Source organism: Pan troglodytes, chromosome 9 (assembly GCF_028858775.2).
Source record: "Pan troglodytes isolate AG18354 chromosome 9, NHGRI_mPanTro3-v2.0_pri, whole genome shotgun sequence".
Classification (NCBI taxonomy): Eukaryota; Metazoa; Chordata; class Mammalia; order Primates; family Hominidae; genus Pan; species Pan troglodytes.
Genome location: NC_072407.2, coordinates 94,453,919 through 94,476,178, shown reverse-complemented (window position 1 = coordinate 94,476,178; position 22,260 = coordinate 94,453,919). Strand labels below are relative to the sequence as shown.

The window sequence follows — 22,260 nt, the reverse complement described above, 5'->3', positions numbered from 1 at the left end:
AAGCCATGCTTTTTAAAACTTTATCATAAAATCTTTTTACTAAAACAGCAATATAAGAAAAAATTAGAAACCTTGCCACTACTAGGTAATAAGGAACTCAAGATTACTAGAATTTAGCCCAATCTTGTAAGAATTGTTTTCAAGTGACACTTTGTTTTAAATAACACTTTTATACTACTGACAGGGTTGTTCATTGGTACAAGATTTCTTACATTCTGAAGGTCAATTTAGAGATATATTGGAGGCCTTAAGTGCATTTACCTTTGACTTAGAACTGCCTTTGCAGTAATTATCCTATAGAAACATTTAGACAATTATCTGTTATAGCACAGTTTAAAGTAAAAAAAAACATGAAGAGATGCTAAATGCCTATCAATAGAGGACTGAATAATTCATGGTGTATTCATAAAATAAAATATTATGCAGTCATTAAAAATAGAGACATAAAAGATGTGCATTTTCAGATGCAGTAAGATGTAATGCTAAGGAAAAAAGGTCATCAAACAGTATATATAGCATGAGTTCTATTATTATATAAACATCTATATGTGCAACTGAATTTTTATATTTAAAAAGGATTAACTGTGTTTTGGGATTTGGTGGCATATTTGCATTTTCTAACTTTTCTTCAATGAACATTGTTCATCAATAGTTACATAATTACTTTTATAATTATAATCTTTTAAAAATGCTTCAAGGTATTACCATCTTTTATTGTGCTTACTTTTAAACTGATGAAGGTTTATGCATAATGCAATGCCATGAGAATGAACAAAGTGTCAAGTTACAAAGCAGAGACAATAATCCCTAAGGAGTTATATGACTGGAGTGATATACAGAACTATTCAGAACAAGGGAGGTAAGAGTGATTACTTGCAAGAAAAACTTTAGAAATTACAAGAGATACTTCCAATTACTTTCATCAATGACTATTAAATTTGGACAGTTTCTACAGTTTCATGACTATGTGGGTTAAAAGATACAAACTTTTTCCTATTTTAGCCAGTAAAATCAATCAAGGAGAAGGGAGAAAGGAGGTATTCAACAAGAAAAAGTTAAGTCTATTCATACCCAAAGGATCAGATTTTTAGAACCCCCAAATATGAGTTCTTCCATCCAGTCTTATACTCTGCAAGCCCTTGACATTCTCCTTTTCTTCCTTTACAGGGAACGTGAAGATGAGAGGAGATGGAAAATGAATTTCTTTGCAGGCATGCAATGATGTAGGCACTGTGTCAGTCATTTTTCCACTTTGTTGTATTTAATCTTCATGATAATCCTAAATAATAGGTACTATTTTACCCAATGACATATTAGAAAACTGAGGGTCAGAGAAGTTAATCTATTTAGTTGAGACATTTGCCCAAGCAATGTTCCCTAGCCGGCAAGTAGCAAAGCAGGATCTCAGACCTTAATCTTTCTCTAAAATCCATGCTTTTCCCCATCACACAATCACTCTCTCAAAATTACCTGCAAGCAAGAATGAAATAATTAAGGATCCTAGAAGCATATATGACATAATTTAATTCTAATGAAATAGTCAACATATGTCATTGATTTTAAAAAGCACAACCCATCCCTGCCCCCAGCATATCTTTTTGGTTATCTCCTCTCTGGTTTTAATGTAGTTCTAATTATTGGCTGCAAACTGAAAAAAAAAAACCCTACAGGAGTTTAACATATTAAAATATTACAAATTGTATGGTTTATAAAAACCCTTTCATATCCAAGGTTAGCAAGGCACATATTATTATAACCTTTTTGTTAATGAGAATATAAAACCTCATTTTCCTATCTCGACTTTATTAGTTAAGTCTAAATAGACTTAACTTTTTCTTTTTGAATACCTCCTTTCTCCCCTCTCCTTGATTAATTTTACTGGCTAAAATAGGAAAAAGTTTTTACCTTTTAACCCACATAGTCATGAAACTGTGGAAACTGTCTAAATTTAATAGTCATTGATAGAGTCTAGCAGACTCTAGATTAGAGCTCAGGCTCTCTCCATACCCCACAAGGCTTTTCTTTTTTTTTTTTTTTTTCAGCTCCACCTTACAGGAGAATCTCCTGAAGTGAAACCCTGAGCATGCAAATGCTGGTTCTGCCTGGGAATGTAAGATATCTTGCTGCTATCATTTGCTGAAGTATCCCGTAGAAAACATGGAGTTACAGATAGAAAAAGTCAAGTTTAATTTAGGGACTTTACAGGCATTAATAGACAGCAAAAATGAAAAGCTGAAAAAGGGAGTAAGCGTCTATAAAGGAAGTTAATTTCACATGCAGTTCTTTAGAGACATGCATATGCTAAGTAAGTGGAACAGGCAGCCTGTGGACAGCAGCTCTGGTAACTAGGGCAGGGACCAAGTCAGATGGCCGCTGGTGACCCTGCTCAGTAAGTTCCTAGAAAGACATCACTGGGCTGCTGGTCATTTCAAAGGAAACTTTATTAAGAAAATGATACATTTGGGGTTTTCTGGATGCAGTAGGTTCAAATGTCCTACCTAGCAGAGTGGCAAAGCCCACAGTGTGATTGGGGTGTCTACTTTGTGGAGCACAGTCAGCTGAAATATGGGAGCAAAAGAACCTCTCTGTAGTGATCACGGAAGTACACTAGCAGAAGCTTTAATAGTATTTTGTATGCCTCAGGAGTCTCTATTTCATCATCTCAAAAGGCTCCAAAGCAGTGGAGACATTTTTAGGCTCACTGTGGACATGTGAACACGGTAAAGTAAGCGAGTCTCTCGTAAGGGAATGTGAAGGTTAGGTTACACTCTCTCAAGGTGAAATACTGGGATCACTCCCAGAATGCTCCAGAGAAATACAAATAAAGTTTCTGCCTTATTTCCCACTCACTATTCTGTGCTGAGAAGACTTCTTGTAACAGTAATTTTGCCGATCCTTAGCCCAAGGAGTCTAGACTCCATGGTCATCAGAGAGGAAAACTTTCCCCATGAAAAATTCAGTTCAACTGAACTTTTCTGAGTCTGCCCCCTCATTCACACTTTGAACTTCTACTTAAGGAAACCTGATGGGAAGTACATCACTCTATTCCCAGCATCCAGTACAGCACCCACCACACAGGAAGCAAACAACACTGGTTTGTTGAACAGAACCCCAAGTACTAATGTAACCAGAGGCCCAGATGCCTTTAATATACTCCGTTTCCTATTCCCCAACAAAAAGCACATCTTACTTCAGGAAACTGAATCAAGAAATTATACAGGTTCAAAGGAGCCTTAAAGATCATCTGTTCCAATCTCCTGAGTTTACAGATGAAGAAACTGGGGTCCATAAAATGAAGAGATTCCCCTAATGCCAGGACTCAAGTTTCCCAGGTTCAGAGCTAATACCAAACTGAAACACGCTTCAATTGAATTAGTTTTCATTGAGTTACATTACAATTTTAGAGCTGTGGTTTATCATTATTTTGGAGTCATCTTCCTTTTCTGACACCATATTACTCTCCCTGGTGTTATTTCTTCCTCTAAGTAGTTAACTGTTTATAAATAAACATTAAAGTGCCCTAAGGGGATAGTTACTTTTTACACATCTTTCTGTGAATCTTTCAAGGCAAAGAATGCTGTCATAATATGAAAATGTATCATTCAATTTAACTATTCAAAAATTGGTGCTTTTGCATAGTGAGTTTTTCTTTCAGCAAGATACATTGCTGGAATTGTTTTCTTATAAACCGGAATCGGTGGTCTTAAATGCAAATAGAAAATATTTCAAAACAAGCATAAATGGAGTAGTATTATCACATACTGAAATTTAGACCTACCACCAAAAAACTGAGCAGGACTAAGTTTGTCAAATTCAGTTGTTGAAAACAAAATATCTTTTAAGGCTTTTGTATCTTTATTGTGGCAAAGGAAAAAAAAAAAAGCCCTATCTGGCACAAATTATTTTAAAAAGCCTTGCAGTTTTCCCACTGATTAGGAAATAAATGAATGCTAGAAGCTAGGAATGTTGTAAAATTTTGCAAAGCAAATAATAGAATTGAATTTTGTCTTCTTTTCTTTTTAGCATGCCAAGACAACTGTTAAAGTTTTTTTAAAAATAATATTGCCTTTTCCACATTGAAGCCAAGCTATTTGTGAAGCCAATATGATACAGTATTTTAGATGCTCTGCACATTGATTTATTCTACTGCTTCTAGATTATTTTAAAGAAAGCATTTAGTTCCCAACCTCAGAGCCTATTTTCTACGACTTACTAACATAATCAATAATTTTTGATATAATCTCCAAAGAGATCATCAAGCCATCAATCTTTGAGACATTTATTTTTCAGAGGCATTCCTGGTGTGCCTCCCCATCCTGCCCTTCTGCTCTGTTAGGATGGATCTTACTGTGGGACTCAGAAGGGCATGCAGATTTTTCTTTCCATGGATGAATAAATACCAGAGACCTTGGGGGCAGGGAACAGCAATCACAGAGACTACCTCTCTGGGACAGCCTTGGCTCTGTAGGGTACCTATGCTTGCTTTGGTAACCTGATAAAGCTGTTTTCTGCCAACATTAATCTGGTCTGCTTAAATTGGTGAGACTTCTGAACACTACCAAAGGTATTTTAAAAATATGTTTCATTTTCATTCCCTCTCTTCCTATCTTTTCTATTTTGAGGGGATTTTGTTAGCCAAATCGGGAGGATACTCAAGAAATTTGCTATGTTAGGCTGTAAAGCAAAGAACAAAGTCAATATAGAGTCCCCTTGACAGGAGTCCTTGAGGAAGGTGACCCGTGTTCAAACTGCAAATGGAAGATCAGTCTCTGCTCCAGTGTATGCAGTGCCAGAGCCAATGCCAACACAAAGGCAGAGCATGCAATGGTTACAGAACATGCACGTTGGCACTTGACTGCCTGCATTTGAATCCTATCTATGCCATTTACTAGCTTTACATCCCCAGGCAAGCTATTGAACCTCTCTGCACCTCAGTTTATTCTTCTATAAAATGAGAACAATAATGCCTACTGAATAGGATTTGAGTTAATAAATGGAAAATACTTAAAACACTTCATGGCACATTGTATATAATTGTTAGCTATTATCATTAATAAAGCCAGATTTTAGAGAAGACAAAATCTGGGAATCACAAGACACGGAGTAAAATTTACAACCTACCCTACGTTTTATTTTCCAGTAGAAAAAAACACACATCAAAGGTAAAGGAAAGAATGTCCTTTCTTTACTAAAAGCAAAGGAAGAACACTATGTTAGCCTCAAAGGTCAGAGAAACCTGAGTTGAATCCAGGACTTGCCATCTAGTTGCTGGGTGACTTTGGGGCTAATATTGAAAGCTTCATTAAATCTCAGTTTCTCTATCTTTAAAATGGGGAGTATAAGAGTTCACACTCTCAGGTAAAAGGCTTAACATAGTGTCCGGCACATAGTAAATATTCCGTGAATATTAACTGACATAATTATTAAGGTTTTCAGAAGCAGGGATACAAAACAAAAAACAAGTAAAACTGAGGTAAGGATAAAGGGTCCAGAGAGGGACCACACCTAATATGAAAGCTACCCTTTCACAGATCACAAACTTGTGCCAGGGGTCAGAGTCAATGCCACAGAGAGGTCCTGTGCATGGTGACATAGCCAAAAGCTATTGCCAGAGCTCTGTAATTGATTCCAATTCCCGTGTGTGCACTTTCAAACTCCAAAAACTACAGCTGCATTAGGGAACTACTCCTTAGACCTAGCATTTAATTCCTGGGGAGTTCAAGCAAGATTTCTCCTTGCAATGATGAGTCCCAGAACAGCCAGATACTGCTTAGCCCTATCTTCTAGAGCAGCCTATTCTGATACCACCCAAATTACCATTCTCATGGCGCTACTTTATGTTCTGGGTCCTTGCTCCTGAAATCAGTTATAGACTGCTCGTATGACATACTTGGGAATAAAGTTTTACTCCCTGGTTGGTGCTAATGGCTGCCTGAAAAGAAGAAAAAGGGTTTGATGCAAGTTATTTCTTTAAAATACAAACCACTGTAGCTAGAGAATGTATAAGATAATATACTAAGTATTTGAATCACAATAATTTAGGTTATGCCATTATTCACATTATATAATGAAATACTGAGCTAAAGCCATGTAAAGTCACTGAGTTTTACAGCCAAAGGGATCATAAGCTTATCTACCCCAACACCCTAGTTTAACCATTGAGGAAACAGATTGAGACAGGTTATGTGATTTGAACAAGGTCACACAGCTTGCCTATAAAAAAGCCAAAACTAGACCTGAGATCTCCGCTGTGAATTTGACTCTGACAGCTCTTGCCTCCTTTAGGAATGCAGGTCTCTACCCATCTGCACCTACAAGTTTTACTCAGAAGGTTTAGATAAAATGCCACCCACCAATTCTACGAAGCTATTTTGGAGCTTCCCCATTCAAATGTGAGCACCACTTCTTCTAAAGCTATGACTCTTAAACTCTAGAGACCATCAGAACCATAATAAGGCTTGTTAAATTTCAGATTTGGGGGTACCACTGCAGAGTTTCTGACTCTGTTGATCTGGGGTGGGGCCTGAGAATTTAAAATTCTAACAAGTTCTGAAGAGATTCTGGTCCTGGGACCCCACTTTGAGAACCACTGCTCTAAATATTGTCTGTATTTTATTTCTACCTACCTTTCTGATAGTACTGTCTTCCTTAGATTAGTTACTTATGTGTATCTTTAAAGTATACATTGGACCATAAGCTCCTTGAAGAAAAGTTATGGGCCTTATTTCTTCTTACAGTATCTAACAAACAGCCTTGAAATGGTAAAAGTTGAATCAATTTTTGGTGAGGGAGACTGGGCTAGTCAGCATACACCATTAACTCTACAGCAGGCTCCAGGGAGAAGATGAAATGAACATCAGTCCAAATAGGAATTATAATCATAAAACACAGAGACGCTGTGGAAATAGCTAGCCCACTATTTCCCAAACTGTGTTCCATGACACACTAATTCTGTATAGGCAGGCAACTAAAATACTCTTTAGGAAACACTAGTTGAACAAAGATAAAGAGGTTTCTTAAAGTAGAACTTCCTGGAGCCTTTAATATGCTCCAAAATAAACCTCCCTCATCTCCCAGCCTGAGTCATCTCTAAAAATTTACTCTGTTTTTTAATCTCCATATGAAAGCACAGTAGATATAGTGCCCTCCCCCAGCCTTATCTGAGGGGGGTACCTTTCAAGACACCCAGTGAATGCCTGAAACCAAACCCAATTGCCATCAATCGGGCTGTGTTACCGTTTATGTTTTCCACCCACAAACTTAATGCCTTTTCCATCTAAACTAAGCACTTATCACACACTGTGGCTGTAACTCTTGCAGTTTCAGGTGTGACAGCAAAACCAGCACAGATTTCTTCTTCCTTCTTCACAACTTCATGGATAGAAGATTCACTCTTACTCTAGGTCTTAGCAATCTCAGCATTTTTTTCTTTTCTTATGAAGTCAGGAAATTACACCTTTTCACTTAAAGGAAGCAGTATACAGTTTCTTTCCAGCATATTAAAATTGCCAGAATCACTACTCTTGAGCTTTGGGGCCATTATTAAGTACAGTAAGGGTGACTTGAACACAAATACTGCAATACCAGGATTGGTGATCTGATAACAAAATGGCTACTAAGTGACTAAGGGGCGGAAAACATGCACAGCATGGACACGCTGGACAAAGGGAGGATTCTCAACCCAGCAAGACGTTGGAGGAATAGTGAGGGATGAACTGAGAGTTCATCAGGTAACTCAAAATGGCATGAAATTGAAAACTTATGAATGGTTTATTTTTGTAATTTTCCATTTGATATGTTGGGACCGTGGTTGGCAGTAGATAAGTGAGACATTGGGAAGTGAAACCATGGATAAGTGAGGACTACAGCACCTATTGTCTACTTTTACTATTAGAAATAAAGTTCCATGGTGCATAGTCAGAATTCAGTAAATACTTGTTACATGCACAATCATGCTATGTAATTTGGGATCCCAAGGGATATAATATGTACAATTTCAAAAATCTATTTGATCATGAATTCCTTTCTTTCCCCCTATACCCCACACCTATACTGCAAAGTCTTAAAGAAAGAGTGTTTTGTGAAATAGAATTGGGTCAACGTTGAGTCTAAGCTAGACACTGTGGCTCTAGCTGCCTGGAAAGCTTTGGAAGTGAGGTATAATCAATCCCAAGATTCTGAAGACTCTTTCATTATTCTCCTTCCTCCTACACCATATCATAGGGTACAAATTCTCATGTTAACTAAGCTGAGTGTTATCCCTGAAGAAACTGTTCCAATACTTGTCATATAAACACATCCCCACATTTCGACTGAAGAATGAGACAACTGCTCCATAATTTGCTGTGCTAAACTTTTTTCCCACTAGAAAAAAAGCAACTAGAGAATTTGCACAGTTCTGTGAGCTAAAAGGTCTAACACGAAGAGAAGAATCTTCTCAAGGTTGAATAATCATCCATATATTTTCATAATTTTTCTTATCTAGTTTTACTTAGTCAATGGCCAAAAGTAGTCGGCCAAGTCAAAAATATCCTGAGATATAAAACCAAAAGCCAAGGTCATATTTCACCTCTATGTGGAAAACTCTGCTTGTCTACCCTGAGCTCTAAGTCTAAGTATGGCTTTATAACAAGAAGAGTATTTTATTTACAGGGATATGATATCACCTTTGTCATTCTGCACAAGGGAAAAAAAATCCCAAACCAAAGCCTTCAGCTGGTTCTGCCAAATAGCCAAGTAGACTACGACCAAAACCCAACCTTTTTCATTATAATAATACTGTAAATTCTAACTTTTTCCAGTGGTGCAAATCTTCCTGTCTAAGAGTGGTCTCTTAGGAAAGAAGTCAGTCAGCATGCAGCAAGAGTAATTCAAGTTGATTCTGAGAAAAATGGAAGATTCAGCCACACAGCGGCAGTGTTATGAATACCCTCCTTTATTTTCTCCCCAGGTACTAGAAATATTTCCATACAACACTGGTTAATGTCAAGTATCATTTCATCACTAAATGCTTCAAATTCAGGAGTAATTCAACCAGGGGCTATCAGAAGGAAAGATTAGCATGTTGTTCAAGCCTTTTAAAAATCACTTCTCTCTCTGGAGAAAGAAATTCATCATGGTATAAGAGAAAAAAAAAAAGTAAGGAGAGGATATAATTTGCTCCTATGCTTGGCTGTCTGAAAAAATGTGCCAGAAAAATGCATGATTTCATTTTTTCTCTTGTAGGCCTCGCTGACAGAAACCAAAGGGTAAATATATTAGTATTCTCTCATGCTTACAATTTTTAAAAAAGAAAGAAAAAAAAGAAAACCTTTTCTAGTAATAGCACTTACTCTGGAAAAACAGCTTGGAAGAGAAAAGGGGCCAAATCATTTCAAATGGAACAAATAAATAGTGTTAATTCCAATAGTCAGGGGGCAAAATGTAGTTCAGAAAAAAAAGTGCTTGGAGAGCCTCTGATTGCTACAGTCTGACACAATGGATTTTTACTGCTCTGCCAAGTTCCTGCCATCTGTTATATTTCCAAAAGTTAACATCTTTTTAGCCATCCCAATTGCCATTCCTCTTTAAAAGTGAGTCTCTTTCAAGGAAAAGAGAATCTACAAAGTAAAATCGGAAGATACGAAAGCAGAAGATAGAGGACCTTCCCTTGTTGCACCCCTTTCCTGTTGAGAAAGAGATGGTAACGTAGGGCAAGGGGAAAGCCAGTGCATGGTGGGGAGGGGAGGCTTGGGCATACGCAGAGCTGCCATACATCACTGAGGTGAAGGGGCATCACGTGACCATTTTCCAAAGAATGGAAACTCCAAGAAAAGATGTAATAAATGATAAGACATCATGAAGTTTGTGGAGGACTTATGAGAGAATAATAATTCAGTTCCAAATCTTACCACGTTTACACATGGGACCAGTTCTTGCCCTAGACAGAGCAGACACAGGCTCAAGCAGGTGGTTTTGTAAGTGCTTGTCTATTTGGCTAAACGTCTCCCAAGAATGTAAGGCAGCAACACTGAGTTCATCCATGGTAGGTAGACAATGAAAACTTGCTAAAATGAATTGAATGAGAAGAGTGATACACACTCAGCTCTCTAAAATGGGATAACATTAGCTATATCTGCCTTCATGAAGGTTGGGATATGAGCAGATGAGTATCAGGAGAGGAGAAGGGAGAAAATAATTATGCAAGAAATAAAGAAACAATATATCACGAAATGGCTGAGACTCTAAAAGAGTATTTCAGGCAGCAATCTGAATGAACTCAAAAAGGAAAAGAAGAAACCAAACAGCTTAACATATATTAATAGAAGGATGAACATACTGCAGAGAGGTAGAAATTATAACATGGGATGAGAAAAAGAAGCTTATTTGGAAATAGGCAGCAATAAGAATTCCAAGGATTTAAAAGAGCTTGCATGTGGGTCAAGGAATACAATCCAAAAGTTTGCTGACAATCCAGAAATCTTGTCAGTCTTGTCTCCTGATATTACCATCACTGAAAACTGTGTCTTAGCAAACAAGGCAAAATGCAAATCTTGTTCCTTCAGCTCTCCCGTATTCCCCATTAAGGTTATTTATTATTGACTGGTGCATATAAGCCCACATTGCCTGGATTAGTACTCAGTGCTAATGAGACCAAGGTCACCCCTTCAATGACCACAGGGGACTACTCACAGAGTCTTTCTTCCTAAGAACAGGTCAACATGGACACCTCTCAACTACCCTCCATCTCCACTAAAGAGCCCGAGGCTGCAGAATCCTGAGTCAGTGGGGTCCTCTTCTTATATGCTCACTTAAGAAAACATATTTTCTTACAGGGACAGGACATCTGTAGACATTTTTGTAGACACGCCTTAAAGAAAGTGTCCAAGAACCTCCAGCTAGTTATTTCAGCATAAGCAACCTCAGCCTAACATTCTAGGTCCAGGACAGGGTTACTATCCCAAGGCAACCACAAATAGACCAGGTGTGACATCGCCCAGCCCTTCAGAGTTGGCCTGAGTAGAATGCTGCCCCCTAGAGGTGCTGCCACAGAGACTAAGACAAAGCCAGTTGATGGAGCTCATCCTAAGAGAAAACTAGTCTTCCGGATCTCCGCAAATCCTGCTGCACATCCCAAATTTTGACAACTGCGTCTTAGCTAAGAAGGCGAAATGCAAATCTGGCTCCTTCAGCTCTCCCATAGTCCCCATTAAAGTTATTTATTATTGACTGGTGCATATAAGCCCACATTGCCTGGATTAGTTAGTACTCAGTGCTAATGAGACCAAGGTCACCCCTTCAATCACCACATGGGACTACCCACAGAATATTCCTAACAACAGGTCAACATGGATCTTTGGAAGAATTAGAACTCAGGGTGGGTAAGGTATGGCCAATGAAGTGACTTCCTAGGACATGTTGTATCCTTGAAATGAAGTTACCAAGGACAATCAGCTTGTTTTGCTCCTCCAATCCCCTCTTTGGGATCCTGGTATCATTTTTGAAACTGAAAGCCAGAGTCAGAAAGCAATCCAATGCAGACGGTTCAAACAGAACATGAATGTATATGAACTCAGTGAGTTCAAATACAGTTAAGGCCGTGGAGACACAGCAGATTACACTTCACAGCCAATGAGGTGAATGAGAGAACAATTAAGGGGCCAGGCATCAGTTGACTGTGCAAAAGATGACAGCAACCCTACAGCCTTAAGCCACTTAACAGTCTGACATCTCCACTCTCATCCCCTCCACAGCACTCCTGCTACAACCAACCAGCCACTTAGCTGAAACCTACACAAATCCTAGCCCTGCAGAAACACTTCAATGCCTTTCCCATGCTTTCAGGATAATAAAGACCAAAACTGACAAGGCTGTGGCTGAAAAGGTTCTGCCAAATTTGAGCCTGGCTTTTTTTTTTTTTTTTGAGATGAAGTCTTGCTCTGTTGCCCAGGCTGGAGTGCAGTGGCACCATCTCCACTCACTGCAAGCTCTGCCTCCCAGGTTCACGCCATTCTCCTGCCTCAGCCTCCCGAGTAGCTGGGACTACAGGGGCCCGCCACCACGCCCGGCTAATTTTTTGTATTTTTAGTAGAGACGGGGTTTCACTGTGTTAGCCAGGATGGTCTCGATCTCCTGACCTCGTGATCACCCGTCTTGGCCTCCCAAAGTGCTGGAATTACAGGCTTGAGCCACCGCGCCTGGCCCCTGGCTTCCTGTTTGGCTTATCTCAAACCACTCTCTGCTTTCCAGTGACACTGGCCTTTTTTTGATCCTAGTAGAGCATGTCCCACCTCAGGAGTCTGCACATTTCCCAAGTTCAGCTGGCTTCCCCTTCCCTGATTTCCCATCATAAAAACATGCACAGAGTCACTGCAGCTTCCATATTCCTCAGGACAGATTTATGTCATCTCCACAATTAGGTCTGGCCCCTGTCATGTGTCCTCAGAGCACACAGAACATTTCATTTGCAATACTTACTATTATTCTAAATATGTTTTAGTAAGACTATTTGACTAATATCTGTTACTCCAACTTGACTATAAACCGAATGAAGAAAGGCACTTTCTCTTTGGACATCAGTTACCCCACACAAAACGTACATACTACTGGGCACATAGTAGGTGCTCAATAAATATTTGTTGTGTAATGAACTACAAATGTCTTATGAAACTCCAAGAAAACATAGGATTAGATCAGTGTTTTCCCATAGAGTAAGGGGCAATTTTGACCCCCATGGGACATTTGGCAATCTCTATAGACATTTTTTGTTATCACAATGAGAATGATGTTGCTGGCATCTAGTGGGTATAGGCCAGAGATGCTACTAAATGTCCTACCTAGGACAGCCCCCAAAACACAGAACTTACATGCCTAATATGTCAATATTGTTGAAATTGAGAAACCCTAGATTAGCGGAACTAATTCAACTACATTGGGAAGGATAGAGCCAATGATATATTAATAGAAAAAAACAATTCCCAAAAGGAATTTTTACATAGCTGAGGCACTGCATAGAGCTCTTCTGCTGCCATTGAGAGGTTCTGGGGATCATGCTCCATGCAAGGTCAGCTCTGCATGGCTGAGGTTAGAAACTGGGTTCCCTTCCACTGGAGCTGGGATGACTTCCATCCCTACAATGTAAACCTGACTGGGTTCTGAGGTCCCCACCCACAACAGAGAATTAATGATCCATCACCTCTTGGTGGTAGAACCAAGATTTCTCCAGGAACTGTTCGCATGTAGCAAGGCCATCAGTCAACCTTGACAGCTAGAATCCCCGTTTGTTCCCAAAGACTAATGTTCTCTAGTTTTTGGCCAACCTGACTCGTATCTCACTCTTTACAGACGCATTTATTCTGCCAACAAAATCAAGACCCCAGAAGACTAATCTTCTCAAGTCAACACAGGGCCACCTCTCCAGAGGCTCGCATAATTTTCTCTGCATGACTACCAAGACCACAGCCTCCCAGGCCTTCAAGTGGCCTCACTTTTCCATGGCTTTGAGGAAATCATTTTACTCTGCAGCATGGTTTACGAGGCAGCGGCTGTCAAATCCTGCCCTGCATTGTGAAATCAAGCACAATCCCCATAATTCTACCCCAAGCTACAATAACCTAAACAGATTTTAAATGCCTCTCCTTAATATCAACAGCTTCTGCAAAGGAAATAGGATCATTGCTTTGACAAGCCTTAAACTAAGAAGCCTCATTCCATGTAGGTAAGTAGATAGTTTTCTTCTAGGCCACCCCTGAGTATATGTTGTTAAAAACCAAGTGTACATGTTGCCACTAATTATGTAATACAAATAAATAGTTTACACAGCATATGTAAACTGTGAAATGGGGAAAGCAGCAATTTTGAGCATCCACAGCAGATGTTTAGGGCAGCTGTACAGGGAAGCTGACAAGAATTTAGATGAAATTTATTTTAATGTCCCACAAGAGTCAGGGAAAGTTTGTTTAACCTTTACCAAACTATTCCACCCAAGGAGTTCAGATCTGAATTTTCTTTTAGAATAGATTTCTATTGTTGTGTTTAACATGCCTTTCCTATTTCCTCGTTTTTTAAAAAAAAATCTAAAGAAGAGGCTCTAGTGATTTGACCATTATGAACAAATGTCATTCAGCCACTACAAATGTAAGCCCAGAAACGTGCTTTTCAATGCCCATGATTTGGCAACAAATGTTATAAGAGTAAATGATATTAATAAGGAATTTAGCAACAGAAAAGCTTGTACAACAAGTACTTCGAGGTTTGAACTTGAATAATCCAATAGACTATACTACTGTTTTCAAGAACTACTTTCCGTCAAGTGCGGTGGCTTACGCCTGTAATCCAGCACTTTGGGAGGCCGAGGCAGATGGATCACCTGAGGTCAGGAGTTCGAGACCAGCCTGGCCAACATGGTGAAACCCTGTCTCTACTAAAAATACAAAAATTAGCCGGGTGTGGTGGCAGTCAGCTGTAATCTCAGCTACTTGGGAGGCTGAGGCAGGAGGATGGCTTGAACCCAGGAGGCAGAGGTTGCAGTGAGCTGAGATCTCACCATTGCACTCCAGCCTGGGCAATGAGAGGGAAACTCCATCTCAAAAAAAAAAAAAAAAAACTGTTTTCCAGATCAAAAAGAAAAATGTTAGCTCCCAGCCTTATGTGGCTTAACAATACCATCCTTCCATTACTTTTATGTTTTTGGGAGAAAGAACAAATGATAAAATTGGCAAAAAATTACTTAGACTAAATGTCCTGAACCAGAAATTGGGTATCAACTACCCTTTGCCTCACACATATTTCTGCAAGATCAAGTACCAGGCATTAAAGAAATATTTGTTGAATTGGGAAACAGTGTAGCAAATAGCTAACACAGAATAAGTTCTTACCAGGTTGCAAGATCTTACACATCATTGCTATGTTATCTAAGCTAACTTAAAGGTTTGTGTTTCTAGAGTCAGGGATGTTAAGAGGCAGGAACTTCAGTGGATGTTTACAGCAGCAGCCTCACCAGGGAAGTAAAACAATGCTTCTGAGGGCTGAGTATATGTCACACAGGCTGGCGGATGGCAACAATAAAATGAGGGTCCAAGCCCCAGACCAAAAGTAAGTGGTTATAATACTATTATATTTTAAAAGGGTTTTAATGGAAGACCAAAGAACATGCTTATTTGCCATCCTCTCACAGAATCTTAGATGAAAGTCATATAGCCTAGGACTCTACTTCTCCTACTCGAGTTTACTTGGATTCAACATTTCACTACCAGACCATCAAGAAAAATTATCTGATAGTTTCAGATTATTTGATTTTGTTAATCAAATACCTTCTGGTTATTTGGTTTTATTAAAAATGGCCAAAAAATTCAGTTCTGTTCTAGGCCATCATAATATTGATCTCTCCACTAAGTAAACATGAAGCAGATAAATTAATTATTTGTATAATTTTGTCCTTTACAGTTCATGTAAAGGCATCAAATCTTTATCATCTGTATTATAAAATCCACAGAGTCTATAGGAGTTGGAGACCCTGTAGGACTATCTGTCATGGCAGTTGGGCTGTTAAGTTTGAGCGCTCCCGGTCTTTTGGCGGCAGTGGCGACGCAAAGGCTCTTGGCCACCCACGTCTGCTGGGAATCCAGCTTCTCCAGGACTGTGGTCGCCCTGTCTGCTGTGGTGGGAAAACAGCCCCCGGAACTGACCGTACATTGGCAGGAGGACCCAGATCCTGAGGACAAAAACTTCTATGAGAAGAACCCAGACTCCCATTGCTATGACAAGGACCCCATTTTGGACATCTGGAACATGTGAGTTGTCTTCTTCTTTGGCGTCTCCATTGTCCTGGTCCTTGGCAGCACCTTTGTGGCCTATCTGCCTGATTACAGGATGCGAGAGTGGGCCCACTGCAGAGCTGAGATGCTTGTGAAATACCGAGAGGCCAAAGACCTTCCCATCATGGAATCCAACTGCTTCGACCCCAGCACGATCCAGTTGCCAGAGGATGAGAACTGACCAGTTGCTGAGTGGAGCTCAAGAAGCACCACCTTCCCCAACCCTTGCCTGCCATTCTGACCTAATTAAAGGGGCTGAAAGTCTGAAAAAAAAATCCATAGGAGTCAATGCATACCAATCTGATGTTTTTGAAACTTTGGACTTTGTTGTGTCTGTTTGATTTTGGGATTGATTTTGGAATAATTGTCCTACTATATCTCCTTCTTCCTTCTCCACTGATTCCATTTTAATTTCATTTTCAATTTCCTTTTATAACATGTTCATAATTGATGTGACACACAGTGTCCCCTTGATCCTAGACTAGGGCCACCTCAAAACCACTAACCTACAACTGCAAAAAAAAATGTGCATATACTTAACATTACTGAACTGTACACTTAAAAATGGCTAAGATGGTCAATTTTACATGTTTCTTTTTTTACACAATTCAAAATAAAAAATATATATATGTTTCTAAATAAGCCTTCTTTAGGGATGGTACTTTTAAGGTTTTTTATGTAAGGTGCAGAACACCTGAGCTTTACAGCAGAGCCACAATATTTTTGGAATGAAAGTGGGAGGGAGTAGCTATTGACTACATAATTTCATACAATTACCTCACTTAAACCCAAGGACATGCACAATAATTACAATACATCACCTTCTGTCCATCATCTAATCGATTGCAAAACTCTTGCCTGTCAAGAAAGCCACTTAACCTAAATAACAAGTCAAAGAGTGAAACCTTCAATTTGAAATCATTTAGGAACTTTGAATACATTCGGTGTCTAAGTCAGGAGGGAAAGATAGGTGGGGATTATTTTTCCCTTTTTTTTTTTTTTTTTTTTAACAAAAACAAGTGTTTAGGTTTCTCATGTAGACCAACAGAAGATAGATCTAACACATAAGATGGGGACAAATGGACTACAGGTAACTCCCAAAGATACTCAAAGTCAGCAGAGGACAAAGATGGTTTCATGTCTAATGTTCCTGCTGCGGCATCATCAAACATTGTGGCGACATCATCAGACTTTTAATGTAGTAAGCATTTCTCCTTTGTAATATATGCAGAGCTCATCAAGATCCTGGTGACACCAGTCCCTTCTGGATAAGAATTTCCACAGGTATAATCAATGGTGAACACGCAGGGCAGTGCCTCCAGCCTGACATTCCCTCACGTAAGCCTAATTTAATTGTGGCCAATTCTTATCTGAGTCAGCTCTTCACCCATAGAAGAGAGAAACTCTGAACAGGTTTCACATATGCTGGCCTGGGGCTGTTTCAACTGGCATCTTCCATAATTGAGGCAGCTATCTTTTCTCCTCCAGGTAGGGTTTCCACATTCTACCAGGGAAAGAATGATAAGCTAGACATGAATGAATGGCATTATTTGCAAGTGGGGTGTGCCCTCCTAACTCATGGGCAGAATCACTTCTTTGTTGACAGTATTTTCTGGAATCCCACTATAGATGATTAAAATTAAAAAGAAAGAAAGAAAGAAAAACCCTAGGCAATAGATCAGTCTCTTTTGTAGAAGGTATAAAATGGATCCTGATAAAAGCGGAACCTGTCAAGTCATAAGGCATAATTCATTAAATTTTAATTTTGTTAAAATTAAAAATGCATTACTCTTACTTTTAAAGATCTACCAAATGGAATGATGTTATTCTCCCTTTTTATTGAAACAGGGTCTCAGTCTTTCACCCAGGCTGGAGTGCAGTGGTGCAATCATGGATGGCTGCAGCCTTGACTCCCAGGCTCAAGGGGTCCTCCCACCTCCACCTCCTGAGTAGCTGGGACCACAGGTGCATGCCACCACACCTGGCTAATTTTTGTATTTTTAGTAGACACAGGGTTTTGCCATGTTGCCCAGGCTGATCTCAAACTCCTGGGCTCAAGCAATCCACCTGCCTTGGCCTCTCAAAGTGCTGGGATTACAGGGTGAGCCACCACACCCAGCCTTCCCCTTTAAGTCATTAGTCTCCGTTCTTCATGATCTCACTTTAAATGAGAAGACATGGCAAAATGTAAATATTTGAATACTGGTCAACTACATTGCTTACCAATTCAATTTTCACCCTCAATTTTCTCACTAACTGTAATCTATTTAAACTGAGGAGAAAATGCAAAAGTTTTTCTCCCTTTTAGCTTTTGTTGATGGGGAGGGGGAATCAAAGAAGGGCCTTGATTAAAGAGATGTTTTAGGAAGAGTATAAATGCTTTGTAGCTCCTGTGTATGAGATATAACTGAGGAGAGTACCAAACATCCCGCCCTTCCTTCAAAAATGCCTTGGTACTGTTTTCATGGAGAAAAAAAAAATACTTTTAAGGTAAGATGTATATTTATGAGGCAGAAGTAGAGAGAATGGTAATTTGAACATAATTAGAGCTTATAAAAAAACTTCCATGGTTTTTCTAGTTTTTGATCAAGGCTAGAATCTGGAGAATTCTGATTATGTTACAGGACTTGCAGCTTCAAATTCTCCACCAAATAAGGGGATTCTGAGAGAAAACACACTTGTATAGAGAAGAGAAGAAGGCAAGGTGCAGAGAGACAGCTGGACAGACACTGATGACTTACTAAACCTCCCTCTTGGTCCCAGGTCCCAGGGCCAGCTGCTGCTTTACTTGAATCCTTGACTCTCTTATACTAGAATTTCAATGATTCCAGGGTAAGTCAGAGAATTAAATTACTAATATGACTTAAGGAGAATCTGAAACACACAGGAATCACTATTATAATAAATATTTGTAACTTTACAAAGGATCAGACCAATGGTGCTGAAGCCCAAATACCATTAACATGATTCCACATGTGGAATTGCAAAGCAGTTGAATGACCTAAGACAGCTATTTGACCTCTTCATTCCTCCCCAGTCATTTGGGTAGGACTTATAAGTATCTGGCCTTCTATTCTGCTGATTTTCAGCTTGCTGTCCAGTTTTTATACATAAAAATATGGTGCTTGGGTTCTTGGCATGACCTTGGAGCCATCAATTATCTAAAATTTCTACTTTTTTAACGCTGAGATCACTTAAACCCCACTGTTGTTAAGTACACTGGTTCTGTAACTCAATTTAATTCAGCCAACATTTATGAAATACCTAGCAGAGATCAACTTCAAGGAACTTAAGGGAGGGAAAATACTAACATAACATAGCAAATACTATAAAGCAAGGAAACAAAGGGCTATGAGGACACAGAGCAGGGACTAATTGCTGTGTAGGAGCAAGAAAATGGAGGTACTCTATGGAATAGAAGGCAATAAATAGTATCTTACTAAGTGCCTACCAATTGCCAGATATTGTAATCATGTATGCCTTAAATACATTATTTTATTTTATTCTCACAATAAACTCGGTGGGTATCATTATCTCCATTTTATGGATGGTAAAACTGAGTTTTAAGGGTGCCCAAGGGAGAGAATACAGTCATGGGTTTTCAGTTTCTGTTTCTGGTTGGGCCAGTAAAGCCCCTTCCTCAACCCTCTCTTCCGCTTATCACTAGAGACAGAACCCAAAAACCATGTCTTCAAGCTGCTAAAAGCCTAAAACAAAACAAAACAGAACAACAACAACAAAATAAGGCAGGTTAGACAAGCTTGGTTAATTAAGGTATTTGGCTTATGTTCTCATTCATATGTGGTAGAGCTATAATTCCAACTTAAGTGTATTTAATTCCAATGCCTAGGCTCTTACCCACCATGTTATTATGCTCTCATCTGAGGTGGATCACAGAAGACAGAAACAATTCTAATGATTAACTGGAATCTTTTTGGCCCGAAATCCAGATGGAGCAGAGGAAGTAAAAACACAGATGTGGGAAAGTGCAAGAACTGTCTGAGAAAGAATCAGTGACCCAGTATAGTTCAACTGGAGGAAGCTCATACACAGGGTGAACAAAGCACAAGCCCTAAATGTCAAAATGAAGACCATGAACTTTAAACTTGGGCACTTCAGGAGCCCCCTCCCTACCTGCTTTTTCCTTTAATGATCAGGTTAGCACCATGATGGAAGAGCTGCTTCAGGAAAATGATGGCTCTTGTAGCTAACATGTGTGAGATATAATTGAGGGGAGTAGATAGATAAGAAGCAGAAGGATTTGATAAGGAACCCTAAACTGAAAAAGGCTATCTTAAGAAAATATCATGGCCCTTTAGTCAAGTTAATTTATCCCAGCTTTAGTACTTTATATATGTATTATTGTTTAATGTATTATTTTTCCACTTACAAATCCCCATGATTATATGCCAAAACTATTTTTAGTCAACAAATTTTCTAAATGAGTGGGTATCAAGAACATAGGCCAGAAAATTCCATTTAAAAAACAAGAAAATCTGAGTTCCAATTCAGTTTTTCATTTACTTTAGATTACATTGTGTTAGGACATTCACAAAGCCAAAGACAAGAAGGTTAGTACCTCAGTTCTGGAGTATCTAAGTCCATGATAAAGGAAAAGAAGTCAGGATGTGGTTTTATAGCCACTTTGTAAGAAAGAAGGTCAGCTGCTTCCAAAACACCCATGACAGACACTGTAATAAGAAGGGGTTTACTGCTAAAATAACACTCCACACCTGCCCTGAGGGGCTATGTTTAGTGTCATTTTACCATTATCTGCATTTCATGTGCTTCTGCCACAAGCCTTTATTTTGTTAAACAAACTATAATATATGACCTGCCTGAAGAGAAAATATTTATTCAGATCAGAAAAGGACTTTTAATACCTCAGAGAGGTTTTCATGAAACTCTCATTTAGAAAAAAAAAAAAGAAGAAATAAAACATACCTTATATGCACTGCATTTCATTATCTATTCAACCACAGACAATACTTAACTGTGCAATAGCAGCGCTAAATCATGTTAAATTACTCTTGATCTACCACATCTTAAAGATAGGCTGAAATTTATCTCAAACAGCCATCCTAATTATATATTTTATCTGACATGATAAAGTATTTCATTACAGGTTTTATTTTCTTAACATTTAAACAACTGTGTATAGCATTAAATAACATCTGAAAAGCTGTAAATGTTTCTCTCTCTCTCTCACACACACACACACCCCCTTTATTCCTGTCAATTTCCCTAACAAGAAATCCCTTCCTTTACTCCATTACCATAACTTGCAAACTAAAGTCAATATGAACTCATTAAAATACTTCACATTATTCAATATTTGTTGTGTTTATCAGGTATTTAAAGCCTTTCCTTCCAAAGTGCTAATATTCTAAAAAATAAAACAATTACACATTTTGTAGGCATAATAGCAACATTCAAATGAATATTTACCCAAATAAATAATAATGAAGCAATAAAGTACTCCATTTATTTGCATATTTTTGTCCATCACCCAACACAATGCCCTTAGAGTTTATTAAAAACTCAAAACCCACGCAATACAGCTGAAGGAACTACACTCAGAACATGAAGACCTGAGTTGTACTTCTGTTTGTCTTGGGACCCTGGGCAAAACACTTAAACTCTCTGACTTTGCTCCTTCTCCCCAACCTCACAGAGCTATTTATAAAATCATGTTCCTGAAAGCATCCTGAAATTTAACGTATAAACTATCTTTCATTGTACCGCTGAGGAAGCCAAGGACAAGACAATGAAAATGTCTTGCTCAGAGTTAAAAGGCAGAGGGCAACAGATAGCTCTGCTAGATTCTCCAACAGGCAGGCAAACTGTTAGGACATGAATAAAGCAGAGAGGGGGATAGGGCAGCTTCCATGGATTAATGCCAAATTCTGCAATCATAAAATCTAGAAACACACTATTTTAGTTTCAACATACATGGAGTTTTGTAATATTTCAAAAAGGTCTCATTTTGTTTTGACTTACATAGATGGGCACGTTATCATCTTTCAATGTTTAGTGCATCTGAAGGTCCTAAACAGTCTCTAGGAAGAGAATGTTTTTGCTTCAGTTCTCTTTCCACTACATTTCAACTGTTTTTGGGTTTGTCTGTTAGCTTTCTTCTCATGCTAAGTGTTGCAACCTTCACTTTAAAAATGTAAAGTCATTTCAATGTTTGCCTTTAAAAACTTGCCTGATTTCTAATGACTGTGAAAAACATTCAAATAAAGCTGAAGTGTACTAAGTACAGGTCAAATCTTCCTCTGGTATCACCCAGTGTGCAAACTTCATTCCTCCCCGACAGTTTCTTACTGCAGCAACTGTCAAGGTTTCTGACTCATTGATTGGTAAGGCAAGCTCCCAAAGGCTTGGAAAAAGCTAACAAGCTAGAACTGGAGAGAGGGTTTTTTTGTTTGTTTTCGGTTTGGGGGTTTTTTTGGCATTCAGCAAC

General features: G+C 38.8%; 1 protein-coding gene and 1 pseudogene across 6 annotated transcripts in view; one reads left to right on the top strand and one right to left on the bottom strand.

Moving 5' to 3' along the window:
- The window catches only part of FAT3 (FAT atypical cadherin 3), a 677,141-nt gene that overhangs the window by 545,562 nt on the left and 109,319 nt on the right, over positions 1 to 22,260 (bottom strand). The gene's annotated exons all lie outside the window — the stretch shown is intronic.
- On the top strand, positions 15,477 to 16,122 carry LOC107967190 (NADH dehydrogenase [ubiquinone] 1 beta subcomplex subunit 11, mitochondrial-like; annotated as a pseudogene).